At 45.8% G+C, this 21,215-nt stretch overlaps 1 protein-coding gene and 1 long non-coding RNA gene across 2 annotated transcripts in view; both read left to right on the top strand.

Moving 5' to 3' along the window:
• LOC142767787 (uncharacterized) overlaps positions 1–21,215 on the top strand; it is a 136,292-nt gene that overhangs the window by 48,436 nt on the left and 66,641 nt on the right. The window lies entirely within an intron of this gene.
• LOC142767502 (uncharacterized) lies at positions 388–2,295 on the top strand. The gene is made up of 2 exons (XR_012884930.1): positions 388–596; positions 723–2,295. It is a non-coding gene; the product is annotated as an uncharacterized LOC142767502 (long non-coding RNA).

Here is a 21,215-nt window from a genome sequence, read left to right as displayed (position 1 = left end):
GTTTATGCAGTAATGTTGACATCTGGTGGCACACTTTAATTCCATCTACCAATGACTAGTGATTGGATACACTTTCCGGTAACACTATACATTGCATGCACTGGAGCAGAGCTCAATTCACATTGCACCACACGTGTTCACAAGCCGTGGCAGCAAAACCTAATTGGTTTTCACTGAATCGTTTTGAATTAATGTTCTGCTGCAGTGAACGATGTGTGATTAGTGGGTCGACCCCCGTTCTATGGAAGTGCTTGACATGAGGCATTATGTTGGCGAACAGCATCCTGCGGATAGGACACTAAGGCGAAGATACCATTATTTTGTTCTTGAATTGGTGGGGATGATAGACTAACATTAGAAAATTGATTTGTGGGGTTTAACGTTTGGCAGTAGCGGTGACCGGCGATAGACGCCCGTTCTGACGTGTTCATCTGCATTTTTCACAGGACTCGGCGGCCGACGGAATCTGGCATCGCAAACATTGGGATTGCGTCATGATCTGAGACGCCCCTGCCCCACCTGTTATCGGCAGTTTGGCAGTAGCGGTGACCGGCGATAGACGCCCGTTCTGACGTGTTCATCTGCATTTTTCACAGGTTCGTCCCTGTCCTGCCGCTGATACCGGTGGTCCTATTCTCTGGATAGCTGGTTCTGCCGCACTGACGAGCGTGGTACCTTGCAACGCCGGCAACTGCTACATTATTCTTCTTTTGGATGTCCAGGACTCGGCGGCCGACGGAATCTGGCATCGCAAACATTGGGATTGCGTCATGATCTGAGACGCCCCTGCCCCACCTGTTATCGGCAGTTTGGCAGTAGCGGTGACCGGCGATAGACGCCCGTTCTGACGTGTTCATCTGCATTTTTCACAGGTTCGTCCCTGTCCTGCCGCTGATACCGGTGGTCCTATTCTCTGGATAGCTGGTTCTGCCGCACTGACGAGCGTGGTACCTTGCAACGCCGGCAACTGCTACATTATTCTTCTTTTGGATGTCCAGGACTCGGCGGCCGACGGAATCTGGCATCGCAAACATTGGGATTGCGTCATGATCTGAGACGCCCCTGCCCCACCTGTTATCGGCAGTTTGGCAGTAGCGGTGACCGGCGATAGACGCCCGTTCTGACGTGTTCATCTGCATTTTTCACAGGTTTGTCTTCACACATTCACACAGTGTTTTCCTTTTCCTATTTTTCTGCTGGTTGCTGCTACTGCCAAACTTGTCGTCGTAGTCATGCTTTTCGAGGTGTATGAGAGATGAGTGTTTCTGGGGAGGACATATGCCTTGCTTGCATGCTTACCCTAGAAACTACTGATGCTAAAGTGAAATGCAAAAAGTGTGGTAATTCTTATCACATCGAACAGTGCTCTGGACTGACTGAGCCGCTTGATAAGACGAGAAGTGGCACCAATTCTCGCAAAAACTATGTGTGTTCCACGTGTAAAACTGGTGCGCCATGCGTCGGTGCAGGTGCCGCTGCTGCGGCTCGTCAGGATTTTAGCTTTGCTGTTGCTTTTGCGGAGTTAAGTCAAAAACTTGATTTTCTAATGCCACTAAATGAAAAGATGAACAGCATTGAACAGGCAGTGCAAACAATGTCTGATCATTTCGATACCATTCTGAAGCGATTGGACAGCCAAGATAAACAAATTGAGCAGCTCCGTAAGAGAACTGAACAGTTGGAACGAGCAAGGCCTGACGAGGAACTACACCAGATAAACTCTGACTTGAATGACCTGGAAATGCGTAGCAGGAGCCGAAACTTGGAAATTCATGGGAAACTTTTCAACGAGCACGAGAATCTACTCCAAAAGATAAACGAGATAGCCAGGATGATCCAAGTTCCTGAGGTCAGCGATCACGACCTTGAAGCTTATCATCGCCTTCCGGCGAAGGCAAATAAGACCCCCGCCATTATCATACGTTTTCAAAGCCAAAAGCTGAGGGATATGTGGCTGCAGAAAAGGCGATTACTAAAGGAAAAGGATGCAAACATATACTTTTCGGAAAACCTAACGCGCAGGGCAAGAACACTATTGTGGACTGTGAAGCAATGGGCTCGCGATAATGGCTTCCGTTACGTGTGGTATGCAAACGGGAAAATCTTCATCCGCAGGAAAGATGGCGAACCGTCCCATGTTGTCAGGGACGCGAGTCAGCTGGCTAATTTTACTGTGGTTAGGCACGTCAGCACATAATATGTGAACATCACGTCAAAATGGCTAACAATAGATTCGTGTTGCCTTGCAACATTCGCAGCGTCATGCCTACCGATTGGTTGGGCTCATCAGTGAAATGTTTTCATTTGAATGTACGATCACTGAACAATAAGGCTGATGAACTGCAAATTTTGTTAGACAGTTTTAACCTGTCTTTTGATTTCGTCATGGTATCTGAGTCATGGCTGAGCAGTAGCTTTTGTTTGCCATCATTTTCCACATTTGCCGTCAATCGTAATGTGGGTCGTGGTGGAGGTGTTTGCATTTTCGTTAATAAGAAAATCGAATGTGAATTGATCTCGGAACTTTGTTGCATGTCATCTGCTGTTGAGGTTGTTTCTGTATTGGCAAATAATACCGTTTATTCAGTGTTCTACCGACCACCCAGTGGAGATGTTGACGTATTTTTTGAGTACATTGAATCATATATTTCTTTTACTTCTGCGCATCACTATGATGTCATTATGGGCGGTGATTTTAATATAGACATGATGTCTAATTCTGCCCATGCAATTGATTTTGATGTGCTGTTAAGAAGTTTTGGCTTCAGTATTGTTACTAAGCTTCCTACTCGTATAACTACTAACTCAGAAACACTGATTGACCTGTTTATTACTAATATTAACAATTCTGTTATACATTCAGGGGTAATCTGTTGCGATTTAAGTGACCACATGGGCATTTATTTGTTTTTTCAGAAAAAGCAGCCTAGATCTAAACACACATGTACCCCAATGGTTCAGTACGTCACACCTAATGCTCTTGAAAATTTTCACAGTAAAATGTCACTTATGTCATGGAGTGATGTGTTCAATGAAACTAATGCAGAGGCAGCTTATGAAAAGTTTCTTAGTAAATTCTGCGGTGTTTATAATAGGCACTTTCCGCTAAAAAAGAAACGTACTATGAAAAAGATAAGAAAACCTTGGATATGTAATGAACTTCATACACGCATTAAACAGAAGAATAAACTCTATAACACATACATTGCCTCCAAAAGCACACAGCTGTTTCAAGAGTTTAAAAGCTACAGAAACAAGTTGACCAGTGACATCCGAAATGCCAAAAAGCGATATTATGAAAAACAATTCGAAAATTCATTTCGGCATCCTGATAAACTATGGAAACAAATCCGTTCTCTGGACGCTAATTTCATTGAGGATACGCATTTCGACAAGATCACTCATAAAGGAGAAGATTACACAGGGGAAAAATTAGCTGAGGCATTTAGTTTGTACTTCGCAAGGGATCATTCTACACCACATAACTCACAAGACACCCCTACTGCCAGATGTTCATCTACTCTTTTTCTTGAACCAGTAGGTGAGAGTGAAGTAACGCAAACGTTTCTTGAGCTTTCAAACAGTACGTCATGTGATTTAAACAACATACAAATTCGTCCAGTAAAATATGTCATTGAATTAATCTGTGTGCCGCTTACACATATCTTTAATTTGTGCCTGCAAACCGCTACATTTCCTTCGGCTATGCAAATAGCAAAAGTAATTGTGCTTTACAAAAAGGGAGACAAAAATGACTTTAGCAATTATAGGCCAATTAGTATCCTTCCTGTTTTTTCTAAATGTCTGGAAAAAATCATACTGAAACGCATGGACAAGTTTTTACAATCTAACAATATTATCAATGATTCTCAGTATGGATTTAGAAAAAACCGTTCTACGGAAATTGCTTTGATTCATCAAAAAGAATATATTCTTGATAAATTAGAAAAAAATAAGTTCGTGTTAGGCATTTTTGTAGATTTTACCAAAGCATTTGACTGCATAGTACACAGTATCTTATTTAGAAAATTGGATTTATGTGGTATTAGAGGGCACGCTTTAGATTTAATAAAATCTTATTTATCTCATCGGAAGCAGTACGTTCAAATCAGCAATTTTCAGTCCAAAACGCGTGATATTACAGCCGGTGTGCCACAGGGCAGTATACTTGGGCCTCTTCTCTTTAACATTTATATTAATGATATTGCGAACATTGATGATCAATCCAGGTTTATTATTTATGCGGATGACACTACAATCCTTTTGTCAGCTGATACACACAATGAGCTATCTTCCCGTGGTAACAATGTATTAGGTAAGCTAGAAGTTTGGACAAAGGAAAATGCACTGTCAGTTAATGTAAATAAAACTAAAGCTATAATTTTTAATTCTATTAATAAAAAATCTGATACTTTAGTACATTTGCTGTATAAATCCCAGCCAGTTGAAATTGTCAGGTCAATAAAATCACTAGGAGTTTATTTCACACTACATTTGCAATGGAATGATCATGTCCACAACATTTTATTAAAAGCATCGAGAGCGGTTGGTATACTTTGGCGACATAAATCTGTTTTACCTTTAAAGGCAAAGCTTGCTATATACCACGCTTTATTCCTTTCACACTTGAACTACTGCACGTTAGTGTGGGCGACAACGACTAAAACTAATTTAAGAAAAATTTCATCACTCCATAATAAAATCCTCCGTCTAATTTACAACCTTCCTCACAGACATACAACAGATCACTTGTTTAGTGAACATGAAATCATCAATGTTTACCACCTATACATTTACAGGCTTTTACGCCGCTATAAGATCGAACAAAAAAAACGTTCATTTACTATTACAGATATCGCTTCCATGATACGTTATCAATCAAAGTACCCTCACCGTCATCAACCACCTTGGATGCTTCCTCGTATAAGAACTAACTATGGACAACAAAAAATTACTTATCAGCTACCGTTACAATTAAACAGGTTATATTCATCAGGTGTTAACATAGCAGATATCACCCTTTCTCAACTTCGCCAATATCTTATTAACACTCCTGACAATTAAGACCTTATCTTCAAAGTTCGTAGATAACAATTAGGGAAAACAATAAACAAAAACACAAAGGATGAAAATGCAGTCACCGCTGCATGTAAATAATATGTTTAATGTATTCGTGCTTTACATATTGCGACTTTTGATTTATATTACTATATATGTTTATTGCACTGTGTCTGTGTTGGTTTTTTTTTTTTCTTTTTTAGTTTGAAGGCTTTATCAATTCTAATTTTGTTAATGTTGTGTATTCTTGTCAGCTGTGGTGTTCTGTTGCCGCCACCGCCACTGCCTTATGTACATTGGGGGGTGAGAACTTAGTCAAGCGGATAATCGCTTTTATTCTCACCCCCTCCATCAACTGTGTATTGGTGGAAATAAAAACCATTATTATTATTATTATAACGTCCCGAAACCACCATAACATAATGAGAGACGCCGTAGTGGAGGGCTCTAGAAATTTCGACCACCTGGGGTTCTTTAACGTGCACCCAAATCTGAGCACACGGGCCTACGACATTTCCGCCTCCATCTGATATGCAGCCGCCACAGCCGGGATTCGAACCCGCGTTTTGCGGGTCAGCAGCCGAGTACCTTTGCCACTAGAGTACCTTACCCACTAGAGTTTTTATATACTTAACGGACATCGGCACACACATCATAATCACAAAAAAACGCAGATACCTGTAGGTAGAGGTTGGGTGTTTGGTTTCCAACATATTTTATTTATCCCTGCTCTGGCATGGACGTCCAAAGACGCTGTCGTTGTTGCTGGCGTCTTCTTCTCTGGTGCTGGTTCGAACACTCGGAGCAGCTGCAGCACAACTTCGTCGTTGAGACACTGCCGGCTTCTTATACCCCCCTCTCCCTCATTTGGCGAGGTAGCCCGTGCGCGAAGGAGCAAACCTATGGGAAGGTTGTAGGTTTTTTATCGCGAAGCGCGTTCGTCTGGTTTTCGTTAATGGCTTGTAGTTTTCAAGGACGGCGTCAGTGTCAAAGAAAGCCGCTTTTATGTGGTCAAGGAAGACAATGTCTTTGCTTTCGGTAAGCCACAGAACTAAATGCTTCAGGCCACGCTTGATGACCCTAAAGCGGCCGTCGTAAGGAGATTGCAGTGGTGGTCTAATTGCGTCAGCTCGTGCGAAGACGTGGGTGCAGTCACGGAGTGCATGACTGACAAGACTTGGGCTTGAGTGTTGACCTGCATGATTAGGGGGCATATCTCTCGTGGCATTCCTGAGGCGACTGGCATAATTAGCTGCGTGCAATAGTGATACCGGTGACGTGTCAAAAAACTGTCCAAGGAGCCTTAGTGTATTGCCAAATATAAGGTCAGCTGAGGAGCAGGACGCGTTCAAACGTATCGTGCTGCGCAGGACGAAGAGGACGAGTGGTAGTCACTTCATTCGGGGTTTCAAAAATAGCGAGGCCATGAGTTGGCATTGAAATCACTCAACCATAATATTCGACATTGGATGGTAGGCCGCTGTCCTGATGTGGTTGACACCAAGTATTCAAGACAAGTTGCGGAAGAGCGCGGAGTCAAATTGACGACCACGATCTATTGTGATGGTCTTGGGAACTCCGTAGCGGCTTATCCACACGGTGATGAGTCAACGGGCGACTGATTCTGCTGTGATTTTGGTTTGCGGTAGTGCCTCAGGCCACCACGTGAGCCGGTTTACGCAAGTTAGCATATAACGGCTGTTTTGCAATAGGGGCAAGCAGCAGACGAGGTCCAAGTGCACGTGACTGAACCGCAAGTCAGGAGACGTGAAGGTACCCAGTGGGCTGACCGTGTTGCGCTAGATTTTGGTTAGCTCGCACTTGATGCAATGCCATGTCCAGCAGCGGACGTCGATGTTAATTCGAGGCCATAGATATCGCCCTGTGATGAGGCGCTGAGTCGCCCGTATACAGGGGTGAGACAAGGAATGCAAGGCGTCGAATACTCTGGAGCGAAATGGTACTGTAATGTATGGGCGAGGACCATTGGTAGAGGTGTCGCAAACAAGGGGAATCGCGCAGCCTGGAAGTTGGACATCTTCGAGCTTGAGGAAGTTCTCGTGGAGGCGCAATACCTGAAGCTCGCTGTCGTCCTGTTGGGCAGTAGCCATGGCTGAAAATTGACTGGTGGGTGCTCATCTATAGTTGCGTTGATTTCTATTCGGGAAAGCGCGTCAGCAACAGGGTTTTCTTTGCCACTGACGAACCGGATATCACTCGTGAACTCCGATATATAGGCAAGCACGTAGATCTCACGCGGGGGGCGGAAACAGTTGGCAGTGGTCGAATGACACGTAAGCGGCTTGTGAGTGGTGAGGATATGGAACTGCCGACCTTCTAGGAAGTGTCAAAAGTGTTTGACAGCCAAATAGGCCGCGAGCAGTTCGCGACCAAATGTGCTATAACGATACTCGGTCGGTGAAAGCTTTTGTGAAAAAAAGCGACCAGCCACCAAGCCCCGTCGACCAACTGCTGCAAGACTGCTCCTACGGCGACGTCCGAGGCGTCCACTGTGAGTGACGTGATGGCACCGCCCTTTGGATGCGCGAGGAGCGTTGCGTTAGGCAGAGCTTCCTTGACGAAACTGAAAGTTGTCTCTGCATTGCGCGTCGAGGAGTTGCAATCTTTGGACGTCGTTTGACCGGATAGAAGTGCGTGGAGTGGTTGCAAGATGGCAGCGCAATGAGGAATAAACCGCAGGTAATAGTTGGCATGCCCGAGGACTTCAAGTAGTTGCTTCATATTTGGTGGTCGTGAAAACTGCAATATAGCTTCAACACGCGCGGCCGGTGGAGAGATCCCACGCGAAGTCACGTGATGGCCGAGAAAGTCCAGTGAATAAACGCTGAAGTTGCTCCTTGGTCCTTTGACGACTAGTTCATATTTGCAGAGTCGTAGGAAAACTTGACGCAGGTGAAGTTCGTGATCTTCTGCAGTGGTGCTGAAGACGAGGATGTCGTCGATGTACGTGAAGCAGAAGGTCAAACCACGAAGTAAATGGTCCGCGAACCGTTGAAAGGGTTTGTGCGGGGTTTCGTACACCTAAGGGCACACGCGTGTATTCAACCATGCCAAAAGTTGTTATTATGGCAGTCTTTGGTATGCCGGAAGGCTCGACAGGTAGTTGGTGGTATGCCTTTACTAAGTCAATTTAGCTGAATACGGTGCAACCGTGCAGCAATGCGTTGAAGTCCTGCATGTGTGGTTATCGCATAGCGGACCGGTACCGTCAGTTGGTTGAAGGCGTGGTAGCCACCGCATCATCTCCAGTCACCTCAGTGCTTGGGAACCGTGTGTAGTGGTGACGGCCAGGCAACCGCAAGAGGGGTGGACGTATTAAAGTACAAGCATGTGCTTCAATTCTTGGCGTGCAATCTTGTAGCGGTAAGGAGCGAGACGATGAGCACGTGCAAACACTGCCGCTCCTACTGTCACTATCTGATGAGTGACACTCTTGCGTATCGGGTCTTCAAGAAATGGAGCATGAAATAGGTCGGAGAATTCTCGCAGAAGCGTAGACCATGGCGGGAAGACTTTGGCATGAGCTTGCAAGGGACACAAGGGAGGAAAATTTGATGTCACGGCCTGAACTTTGAGAAGGGTCTCAGAATCCATGAAACAGCTATGTCGTAGGTTTACCACAAGCTCAAAATGCCATAGAAAATGCACACCATGATGGGTACATGTACGTCGGTGATTAAGAAGATCCACCGAAACGTGCCTCTCAGGCTGATGTGAAGCGTGAGAGATCTTTGTCCGTAGGTCCGTATAGCCAAACCATTGACCGCGGTGACAGGCGGCAAGAACTGGCGTCGCCAGTGGTCCTCCAATGTAGGAGGAACCACGTCGGCACATATGTCATTGGGGTAGTAGTCATTGGCGACGCGGTCCGTGACATTGAATAGGCGGCCGTATGTCGGGCCTGAAACATTAGCCGCCGTCAGTGCGTGGCCTGTGCGTTTCCCGCAAACTGGCATGACTGTTTGCAATGACGAGCTTAAGCTCTGTATCCGTGGTGGTACCAGCAGACGCTTAAAGGCAGACTTGGCAATCATTCGCAGCTTTGGCGCCGTTCTCTTGACGCATTGCGGCGTTGGTCTACCTTGAGCGGGCTCAATTCAGTGCCCAACTGACCCACCTTGCGGTTGAACCTCTCGTTAGCTTGAAGAAGGCGGGCGAAGCAGTCGTCGAAGACCGGTGCAGAGAAAGTAGATTCGCGTGGTCTTTCAATCTCAGATATGGACGACGCACCGATATTCATAATCTTGTCAGCCATCCGCACTAGTTAGTCGAGGGTTTCTGTAGATGACACGCTCAAAATCTCCCGCACCGGCTTTGGCAGTCGCTGTAAGAAGAGTTTGCGTAGGATGGGTGTGTCCAATGCAGCAGGGTGGTCCCTGATCAGGTGTCGCATGTGACGCAGAAGCTCCGTAGTTGTTAGGTCACCGAGTTCTTCGGAAGGGAGTAGCGGCTGAAGCCTACGCTGTTCCAACTCAGTTGGCCGGTGTATGGGCTCGTATTTAAGGATGTCGTAGGGGTTGTCAGAAGGTGGAGAACGCAGAATGTATCTTACGATAGCGAGAACAGCAGGCGGTAAACCGCTGGTAACCTAGTCGTACCTCGCTGTTTGCGACATTATCCGGTGTCGTCGAATGAGTGGCTCGACGCTCAGAAACCACAGTTTAGAGTCCGCCTGCTGACTCTTGGGGAGCCTGAACGTAGCGATGACAGGGACAGCTACCATTAAATTTGGCATGGCGTCGCTGTTCGCTGTGGTGTCCATGGTCCGCCGAAATGAACCGGGCAGAAAAAGCAGAGTTGGCCACAAAGCTCGGTGTGTTGACGAAAGGATGAGTAGGTGCGCGTGGCCACTCGAAGTCTGGGTCACTACAAGTCGGGAGACGTATGGCGTTTGGCTTCTTACATACTTTATTTATCCCTGCTCTGGTATGAACCTTCAAATACGCTGTTGTTTTTGCTGGCGTCTTCTTTCGTGCTGCTTCAAACAAGCGGAGCAGCTGCGCCACAACTTCTTCGTCTTATTCGAGACGCTGACGGCTTGCCATATACCTTTCGTGATACAGGTAACCATACATATACCAACTAGTATTGATATTCACAGTGTGCCCCCCAGGTGCGGGTGGTACATTATCTCTATTGTACGAGGTTGAAGAAAGAAAATCACATATACACCGCGTTAATGATGGTGAGTAGGGCGAAACTTCGAAGGGTTTTGTCTGCAAACAGTGCATCATCCGCATGCGTCTGTATGTCTGTATATCTGTCTATTCATCCGTCTTTCCATCTGTCTGTATGTTAGTTTGTCCATCCGTCCGTCCGTCTGTCTGTCTATCTCTCTGTCTGTCTGTATGTATGTATGTATGTATGTATGTATGTATGTATGTATGTATGTATGTATGTATGTATGTATGTGTATGTATGTATGTATGTATGTATGTATGTATGTATGTATGTATGTATGTATGTATGTATGTATGTATGTATGTATGTATGTATGTATGTGTATATCCATCCGTCCTTGTGTCCATCCATCCATCTGTCTGTCTGTCGCCTGTCGCTGTCTTCTCTATCCGTCCGGCTATCCATCCAACTGTCCGCATGCCCATCTGTATGTCTGTCTGCCCAGTCATCCGTCAATCTAGTAAAGACTTCAAGTACTGTCATCTCACATATTTTACCCTATATTCATCATATACAACTACCACCATCCAGCGGACATTCCAAGGACTAAAATGACAGGTAGCTACTACATACAGAAAACACATGACCCACATCTTAAGGAGCTTCACCCCTAATTACACCTACCGTGTGTAAGTATCTGGTGATCATTAGGCAGTCTGTGCGCACGTTGACCTTTTATCAAAAAAATCAGGATACTCAATGTCGTTTTCATTACTAAGTTGCAATTGTCAGCTGGCATTCTGTCATATCGGTTCTGTGCAGTAAAGCCACTTATGGTAAGCCTGGCGTTTATTCACTTATAACATCTTCAATATAATTCATGAGCGTACACTTAGAGAGGTTTACATCTTTGCCCGTGCGTGATTTGAGTCTGTTAAATTGATATCGTGTAATGTGTAAAGTTTTATATTTGTACGCTCATGAAATATAGTAGCAATGTTATGAGTGATTGAATGCATTTGTAGTGGTCAAGAAAAGAAACGGCCTTTTTAGAATAGTGCCTCGCAGTGTATCTTCGCAGTACTGCGGGCAAGTTTCCTGGGACACCTCCGTAGCTAAGGACATAATATGTCTAATGGCGTATTCGGTTGGCCACTCTGGTCCTCTCTCTGAGTAGCCAAATGCAGAGGCAACTCGCAATCAGTGCGCGAAAGGCAGTGCACCAACCGGTTGCATTGGTAGTTTCGAAGCGCTTAGTGCAGCGTGCCTGTAGGACCACCGTGTAGCCAGCGCGGGAAGCTCCTGGGTAAACATTTTTGCGCTTGTCAATAAATCGTGCCGATCAGTTAGTTCAGTGTATATCTCAGGCATGTCTGACCTTTCATATATTCTCTCTCTCACTCCTTCTTTCTCTTTCTGACTTTCCTCAATGTAGTGAAAACCTTCTGATCTCAGCATCTAAATCTGGCGATCGTCCTCGTCCGCGCTGCTAAGGCAAATCACAAGGCTCTCCGTGAGCTGCTGTAACGACAGCATTGAGGGCTCCCTTGCTTTCGTTAGCCACCAATTTATTGACATAGTGCATTTATGGCTTAATAGATGTCAATTCACTGAACACACGCGCGAAAACTATATCCCCTTTCTTAAGAGGATATACAAAAACTATATCCCCTTCCATAACGCAAGCTCGCACTCTTCACCTCGACAACCTGCCGGCAGCCACGTGATTAGCCGACGTGTGTCACGTGATCCTTCTTCCCGGTCAGTTCACGCCACACTCTCACTTCGATGACAGAGTGGTCGGGAGTGCTCTGAGCCTGAGGCTAACGCTCAGAAAGAATCGACTGAAGGTAGTCTGAGAGCTCGAATTCAACTAACCCAAGAGGCAGCCACTTTTCAGAGCCTCGAAAACGCCCAAACGAATACGCCATAAACTAACCAAGCAAAGTAAGTAAATTGAAACAAACTACAAATTATGCAGTTTTTATGAAGACCTAACGTGAATTTGCCATGTCATGTCGTGAATTTGTCTGTCACCTAACATCTTCGGACAATTCCACAAATTATGCGGCTGCAAACACAACAAATTTGGGAATGCTGTGATCTCTGTGTACTTGAATTCTAGACACAAGTTTCTTAATAGTCGCTAGAGATTAAGTATTCATAAACTGTAATTTTTGTGAAAGGCTGGTCTGATGAAGTGCCACAACAAAAAGGGTAGTGTTACATCCAGGCGTGAGCACCTGAAGTATTAGCGTTGACAAAATAATGGCCATAGAGAAAATGAAGTTGCTCGATTGCGCACTCTGCTATAGTTACGTGGTCCGCATAATAATTAAACATCTAACACCTCCCTCTTGTGACGACTGGTTTGACACGTCATATCTTTATATAGGTTGACTACGTTCAAGGGTAATTCACCGACAGAAAAACCAATCTTTGAGAAGGCTGCCTAAAGTGGTACTTACGAGCGTGCATTAGCTATGACGCTGCACGATGATGCAATGTAACAGCAATAAAGGTTTCGCTTTTTACGTTAAACACACCTTACCTCAGTAATTTCGGCAAACAAGAAGTTAGAGGACCCTTAAGCTACGCGTTTAAGAATTGAATGCGACACCGAAATCCGGCCCCTGCTACGCCTTCAGCAGGAAAATGTATACATAGTATTATGTTCTGTTACACACGCACACACACACGCGCACGCAGGCACGAAGTTTCTATAGAAATGCAGTGCCTGTGCAGTGTGGCCACTTACCTCTGCTAGAGCTGCGCGCTGCTGAAGTCGAGACACGTTTTTCACAATGTTTCTGAAATGACCCACAGACACACACACGCGTACACGTGCGTGCACGAATGGTAAATACAGGTTTTTGATCTAAAGCAGAAGTCGCATAGCCTCCAATATATACACAGTGCGCTCGTCGTTTTGGAGGCCATAAAAAGTCTCACAATGCCTAAGATGGCAGCAGTTTGTTTAGCGTTTGGTGATTCCTTGATCAAGGCCTCAAGAAAGGCATGATATGTTTCCGCTATATAGACTTCGTAGTTCATTTTAGAGCTGTTTGTAAGTTCCTGTGTGTTTTAGCGGCAACTTCTGCACTCTCCCAGACTTTTTAGACGTAGTTTGATGGCCTCCCAAATGCGCCTACAAATCGACGAATGGCTCGTTTTTGTCATGACACCTGTCGAACAAAATGAGTTAAGCAGACTCCTTCCGCCACGTGACATTTACGTAGTGTTTTTGCCCGAAACAGATGCACGCAACATCGTGGCTTTGTGGTAGGATCCTATTTGCCTCGAGAACACTCCCGGTTCAACCCTCAGTGGGAGCTAAAATTTAGTTTTTTTGTTTTATTTCCTTCTTCCTCAATTGTTCGCTCACGGATGATTTTTCGCTCACATACGACGTTGCCAATGCCGACGGCGGAGTTTCTGTGACACGATCTCTGTAACGCTATCGCGTTAAAGCACCACAATTATTGCGAAGAAAACGTCACACTACAGAATATAAGCACTTAGCAAGAATACGCAAGCGAAAATTGGCATATCCCACGCACAGTGAGAATGAATAATATGCGAAGCAGGAATGAGGAAGGTTTATAGGTCACTATAATCAACGCAACGTTAAGACACGGACGTAAAATATCGCGTACATAACTTCTTTGTCATGATTATCATGTTTGGGCGTGTACAATGTCATCCGTTCGCGTCACGCGATACTCAATTCGGCATATGTGAGGCTAGCAAAACGGCTGCGAGCGCATCCTGAGCGTGGAAAGCTGTCATGTTCTTACATCACACGCATGTAATTATTATCATGCTTGCATCTGTCATATACCTTCTTTATCTATTGACGTCACGTAATTCCAAAGTTCGTACATGTAGAGCTAGTGAAACGACCGCGAGCGCACTATGAGCGCCGCTTGTGGTCATGTTGTTACATGACACGCGTATAATGATCATCATGTTTGCACGTGTAATTTGCCTTTCTCGCCCTTTACCGTCACGTAATACCGAATTTCGAACATGTGAAGCTAGAGAAACGGTTATGAGCGCATCATTAGCGTGGCATGTAGTCAAGTTGTTACGTGACACGCATCTCATGATTTTCATGTTTGCACCAGTCACATACTTTCCTCATTCATTCATGTCAGGTAATACCAAAGTTGGAATATGTGAAGCAGGCGAAACGACAGTGAGCGCACCATGAGTGTGTCACATAGTCAGGACAGATGACTTACATGATTGTTTTGAAATGAAAGCGTACTACTTGAATTGCTTGGCCCTGTTTTTCTGTCCGCGTCTAAGTAGTGACCTCTCATTTCAAAACAATCATATATCACCAACTCACCCAATCAACCACATTGACTTATATCCGATGCATGTCATAATTTTCACGTTAAAGTCGGTCACTTTTGTTCGCCATGCAGTCATGTCACACCATACCAGTTTTTTCAGCATGCCATGACAATGAAACCACCGCAAGAGCAGCAACACTTTGAGTTGTAAATCATAACATTCAAGGCATACATGTCATAATATTCAAGTTACGACTAGTCAGTTACGCTCGTAATTCACTCATCTTATGCCATACCAAATGTGGTATTGGTGCCATCGACAAAACACAGCTAAAAGTCGTAGGCGACTAGTTTGATGGATCGATGGACGGATGGATGGATGGATGAATAGATGGATGGATGGATGGATGGAAGGATGGATGGACGGATGTATGAATAGATGGATGGATGGATGAATGGATGGATGGACGGATGGATATATGGATGGATGGATGTATAGCACTCTGAAACGCGGTTCCGAAAACACAGCGCGGTTAATAATGCATCTCCGCCAGTGTTCCAACTCCTTCTTCTTTTGCAGCAAACTACCTACTACTAGCTTATGTCCCAAGTGTTTCGTGCCAGAAGAAGAAGAAAAGTATGCCACCGATATTCCCTCCCTGCAGACAAGTGGCCATTGGCACTTGACAAAAAAATGATCAGACGGAGCTTGTCAGAATGGGTGCTGGCTTGATCCTTTCAATGCTGACTGTGTCTTCATGCCCATTACGCAGGATTGTAAAATGATGTTCAGAACGCTTGATGACTGGGAAAGAACCGTCATAGCAAGGCTAAAGAGCACAGCGAGACGGATAGACACGAACAAACGCGTGGAGAGATGTCTGTAGGTTTGCCGGCAGAAAAACGTCGTTCTTATAGTGAGCTGAAGTTGGCGATGGGCGCATGTTATGCATGAAGATCCGCAGACGCTGGACGAAAGAAGATGGCTCCGAAACACTCTGCGTAGTAACGGCGCTGACGAGGTCACCAGGCAAACGGAGTGTGCAGCCATAAACCATCTCGGCTACAGAGCAGGCAAGTTCTGGCCGAAGTGTTGAACGGAGGCCGAGAACACGATGGGAAGGTGTGATACCCAATCTTCGGCGTGAGGCTGCGAGGCGAGTGCTGCTTTTAGATGACGGTGGAGTCTCTCCACTAAGCTGTTTGATGCTGGATGATACGCAGTTGTGCGAATACGCGCACAACCCAGTAGAGATGTGACAGAGGTGAAAAGTGCTGACTCAAACTGTCTGCCGCGATCAGTTGTCACCGTTGATGGTACACCGAAACGGCCAATCCAGGTAGCAAGAAAGGTACGAGCAGCTGTTCCTGCCGTGTTGTCAGGCATTGGAGCGGCTTCAGGCCACCTAGTGTACCTGTCAATACACATAAGCAAATAAGTATTTCCCCGACATGGAGGTAATGGCCCGACAATGCGGAAATGAATGGTGTCGAAACGTGCATCAGGGAGAGGGAATTTTCCCCATGGAGGCTTGGTGTGCCATTGCACCTTGATACGCTGACATGCTCTGCAAGTGCAAACACACTCACGAATGTTAGCGCGTATGCGCGGCCAGACATAGCGTTCAGTGACCAGATGTTGCGTAGCTCTTACGCCTGGATGGCAGATGGAGTGGAGGATGCCAAAAACAGCACGACAAAGCTGTGAAGGAACATAGATACGAGTTGGGTGAAACATCGCGCCAGAGCGTAACGTCGTCGTCGGGAAAGTTGATTTGTTCCAGTCGGAGGGCAGTAGAGGATCGGAGTCGTGGAAGCTCATCGTCTAATGCCTGTGCCTCGGTGAGCGAGGACAACGAAAGGTCAGTGGTGCCTGTTGTGGCATTGATGGTATTACGACTGAGAGCGTCCGCTGCACTGTTAAAGCTGTTTTTGATTTAAGGTATGTCTGCGGTGAATTCGGCAATGAAAGCAAGATGTTGAAGTTTTCTAGGTGTGTGCGTGGCACTGCAGGAACCTAAAGCCGAAACAAGGGGCTTGTGGTTGGTAAGAACAGCAAATTGTCGCCCTTCAAGGAAGTACCCGGAATGCTTCACCGCAAGGTAGGCCGCGATGAGCTCCCGTCCGAAAGTACTATATCAGCGCTCAGTGTCGCGTAACTTGCAGGAAAAAAATAAAATTGGAGCCCATGCACCATTGATCCATTGAGGAAGAGCGGCCCCAACTGCTTCTGAAGAAGCGTCCACCATGAGGCTAATGGGCGCAGTTGGTGAAGGGTGGTGCAGGAGGGTGGCCTGGGCGAGCTTGGTCCTAACGGCGGCAAAAGCTTGATCCACGACCGTGTCCCAAGGAAGTGCGGCTGACTCGGCTTGCGAAGTCCAGAGTAGTGCTTCCAGAGGCTGCAGAAGTGTAGAGCATGTAGGGATGAAGCGGCGATAAAAATTGATGAGTCCAAGCAAACGTCGTAGACTGCGTATGGACGTGGGAGGCGCGTACTGGAGGATAGCTTGAGCCTTGTCAGGTAGAGGAGTGATGCCATCTTTAGTGATCTGATGTCCAAAAAATGCTATCTTCGAGACTCCAAACTCACACTTTTTTACACAGATGACAAGGTCGTAATCGCGCAATCGAGTGAAAAGCTGACGTAGATGTGCCTTGTGCGTTTCAGCGTCCTTGCTGGCAACGAGAAGATCGTCGATATAGGTGAAACAAAACGGCAAGCCTCTTGTACTTCGTCTATAAAACGCTGATATGTCTGAGCAGCGTTTCTCAAACCGAAAAGCATTCGTAAATACTCAAGGAGTCCAAGTGGGTTAATTATTGCAGTTTTGGGGTTGTCAGAAGGCTGAAGAAGGATTTGGTAGATAAGCTTTCACAAGAGTAATCTTCGAGTATACAGCTGCGCTGGTTAAAAAGGCAGTACAGTCTTAAATATTGGGTAACAGGTATCGATCTGAAATGGTGACTGCATTGAGAGCCCGATAATCACCACAGGGCCGCCATTCATTTTTCTTCTTGGGAACCATGTGTAGCGCCGACGACGAGGAGCTTGAGACGGACGAATGATTTGTAACTGTAACATAAGCTCAAAATCGTTACGAGCTATTCGAAATTTACCAGGGCCAAGTCGGCGAGGGCGGCAGTGAACCGGTGGGCGTGTGGTAACGATGCAGTGAGTCACAGTGTGCTTGGGGATCTTATCCGTGGGAGACTGCGTTTTAATTTCCGGAAACTCGTTGAGCAGGGCTGTATATGGTGACGTGGGCGGTTTCACGAAAGTGGGGTTTAGGGCCGTAGCCCGTGACAGAAAACCATTGACCTATTAGACGGTATACCTATCCACCAGGTGACAGCGGTTCATATCCACGAGCAGATGAAAATGCCTCAAGAAATCGGCGCCTAAGATTGCGTGGCGTACGTCTTCTACCCAAAATAACCACTGCAGTTTCCTCTTAAGCCGAGATCAAGGGTCAGAGACTTCTGTCCGTAAATTTCGATGGCCGAAGAATTGATCGCTTGTAAAGGAGCTGACTTCTGCTTCTGCTGACTTCTGCTGCATTGTCCACCAGCAAGCGCAGACCTGTGGTTCTGTCGGTGATGTGGAAGAGGCGGCTTGATGCTTGGCCTTGATCGCCCGCCGCTGTAATTGACGATCGGCCGGAGCGTTTTCCAGGTGCCGTGAGCAAGGTGGCACACATATGCGAGCCGCGGCACGATAATGCCGGTGATAATAGCATGTGTTCCGCGGTGAAAAGCAGTGCTCGCGCTGGGGGAGGGGCCGTTGCGGAGCAGCCGACGTGAGAGATGGTCCATGTGGACGAGGCTGATCATTTAGGTGGCGAATGCTCAGCAATTGCAGATGCAACTTGGCGACTTCAGCTGCGAGGTCTTTTGCCGTTTCTCGAAGGGAATCTGCTTCGGAAATCGGAGAGGTGTGGGCAGTGTTTGTGACTGCCGAAGCAACGTCCATCATGTCATCGGCCATTTCTGCCAGCTGCGACAGTGGCTTATCATGAGCTGGAAAAAGAGCCATTCGCATGGTGGGTGGAAGACGCTGTAGAAACAACTCACGTATTATGGTTGTTTCCGAGACGTCGTGCTGGTCCCCAAGCAGGTGCTGCAGGTGACGTAGAAGCTGTGTGGGACGGTGGTCCCCGAGCTCTTCGTTGCACAGAAGTTGCCGAATGCGCCGATGCTTAGGCGGAACGAGTCGATGAAGAAGAGCCTGTTTGACTGTCATATATGAAGTGTCACCAGGCGGGCCCACGAGGATGACGCGTATTTCGGTCATTGCCTGTGGCGGCAACACTTCCACGAGGAGCTCATGCTTGCAAACTTCTGACGTGATGCGATGAATGCGGAACTTGTTCTCGACTTGAATGAACCATAATAAGGGAACGGCAAGCCACAGCTGTGGTAGCGTCAAGGTAGTAGTACCTCCAACAACACCCAAAGAGGGTACATGGCCGGGTGCAGTGGCAGCGGTACCAAGGCTGAGGCTATCGAGATGCTGACGCTGCTCCATGGAAGGTCGCGTTCGTAGTCCGGGTCACCAATTACTATGGCACTCTGAAACGCGGTTCTGAAAACACAGCCTGGTTTATTATTGCATCTCCGCTGTTTTTCCAACTCCTTCCTCTTTTTCCAGGAGACTACCCATTACTATCTTATGTCCCAAGTGTGACGTAGCAGAAGAAGAAAAGTATGCCACAGATGGATGGTTGGATGGATGGATGGATGAATGGATGGATGGATGGATGGATGGATGGATGGATGGATGGATGGATGGATGGATGGATGGATGGAGGGATCGATGGATGGATGGATGAACGGGTGGATGGCAGGATGGATGGATGGATGTTTGGATGGATGGATGGATACAAAACGAATGAATGCAATTAACGTATTAAAGAGGTAGCCATCAGGTCACATGAATATATAAACACTAATTGCAATTGTTTTATTGATACGCTAGATAAGTTTGTTACGCTCCCTAATTATGCGGTATAGAAAAAAAAGCATCGACATTTCATTTCCGTATTTCGTTCTATAATTTGATGTGCACCATGCGTCGGGTTCATGTACATTACAAGCAGAAAAATTTATCCTTTAACCTAGCTATTTCGGCAATCATACTGATATTTTTCAATAAGCAGAACATATATAAACAACTTACTTTGAATCGTATATTGATGCAACCTGAAGAATCAAGTGTTTTTACAAACTTCTGCTGTGTGGAAGCAATGTGGCAATTTACAAGAAAGGCGCAAAACTTTCTTTTGCAAGATGGTGAGCTTGCGAACGTTTACAGTTGTCGTTCTGAAGTGTAGAAGAAAGGCACTATTCAAAAAGGAGTAAAGAACAAGTTACATATAAACATATATACAAAAACAGGAAGTAGTGGCAATGACGGCGATAAAATGATTATTCGAGGTAGTTTACTGATAATATGGTTAACGTGATTATCTATAGTCATGTTTTGGGAAAACACACGCTAAATTTCAAAACACGCATTAACTTCAATTCCTGAGTTAGTAATAGAAATAATGTGGATTGAAGTTCAGTGTGGTGAGTGTGAAATAAATTAGCTTTTGTTTCATTTATGTTTAGTTTTCGTACGTATTCCTCGGCCCATGAGTTAACTTCAGATAGTGCATCATTCGCTCAGCTATCTAGATCGCTGCTAAGTGTGCTTGGAAAAAAAAGCTCATATCGTCAGCGTATATAAGGTAATGGGCTGATTCATCAGTACAAATCTATTGAAAATCTCAGCATTGCTGACTATAAAAATTATGGTGAAAACTGATGAAATTATGTCGGGTATGACGGGAAAGGTGGTGTACATGCTGAAAATAGTGGTGGGCATTTTGAGACACTTAGTGGGAGTGGCGGGTTGATACTGGGAAGGTAGGTGGGTTGGTGGAAACACGGTGGGCACACACACGGATGGCGGACGCCAAGAGATGTAGTGGGCGTGCTCGGTGGAAACCGACTAAGTTTCCACCGCTTTGCTGACCACGTATTCCACCAAACACCTGTTTGCTTAACTCGGTGCACAAAGTTGGTGGATGGTAGTATATGTAGCGATTGCTGTGTGAATGCTTGGTGCAATATATGTGATAATAACACATGATAAGGAGCTAGCGTCGATTTGCACGTGCTTTACTTATTAGGAATGCTTGGTGATCAGCTTTATTTGTCCTGCGTAATACTCATTGAAGAAAAACTTGATTTTTTTGAGATAGAACTTTGAGATGTAGTACTTTCTGCAGCAGTTCTCAGCGCACACCTACAGGTATTTTTCTTCAATAACAAACGAAGTGAGCAAAGTTCACTTCTCAGCCAATGAGCAACGCAAGCACTGCACAAAAACCTGACCTAAGTAATCGCACAAAACGTAAGCGACAAAGTGCTACACTTCTAAAATGACATTTCGTGTCACCTACATGCTTCGCCTAATTGCGCAAAGTTCCAGATTCATGTGCTTCACCTAACAAGTGACTCAATCTAACGCAAACGCATAAGTTGCTTGGGGTTGCACCGTCGATTACGATGCACTGGCGCAATATAAAGATGTACTCTCAAGAGCACATACATCTGTAATACTTCCTCGGTTCCTTAAGGCTTACGTTTCAAGAATTTGTGTGCAACAGCTCCCTTTAGACAAATTTACAAGAATGGCTACCTGTAAGGTAGCTTTAGAGGTGCCTATAA

This window comes from Rhipicephalus microplus, chromosome 7 (assembly GCF_043290135.1).
Source record: "Rhipicephalus microplus isolate Deutch F79 chromosome 7, USDA_Rmic, whole genome shotgun sequence".
NCBI classification, from domain to species: domain Eukaryota; kingdom Metazoa; phylum Arthropoda; class Arachnida; order Ixodida; family Ixodidae; genus Rhipicephalus; species Rhipicephalus microplus.
Note: the sequence above shows the minus strand (reverse complement) of the source record. Positions and strands in the feature narration are given on the sequence as shown.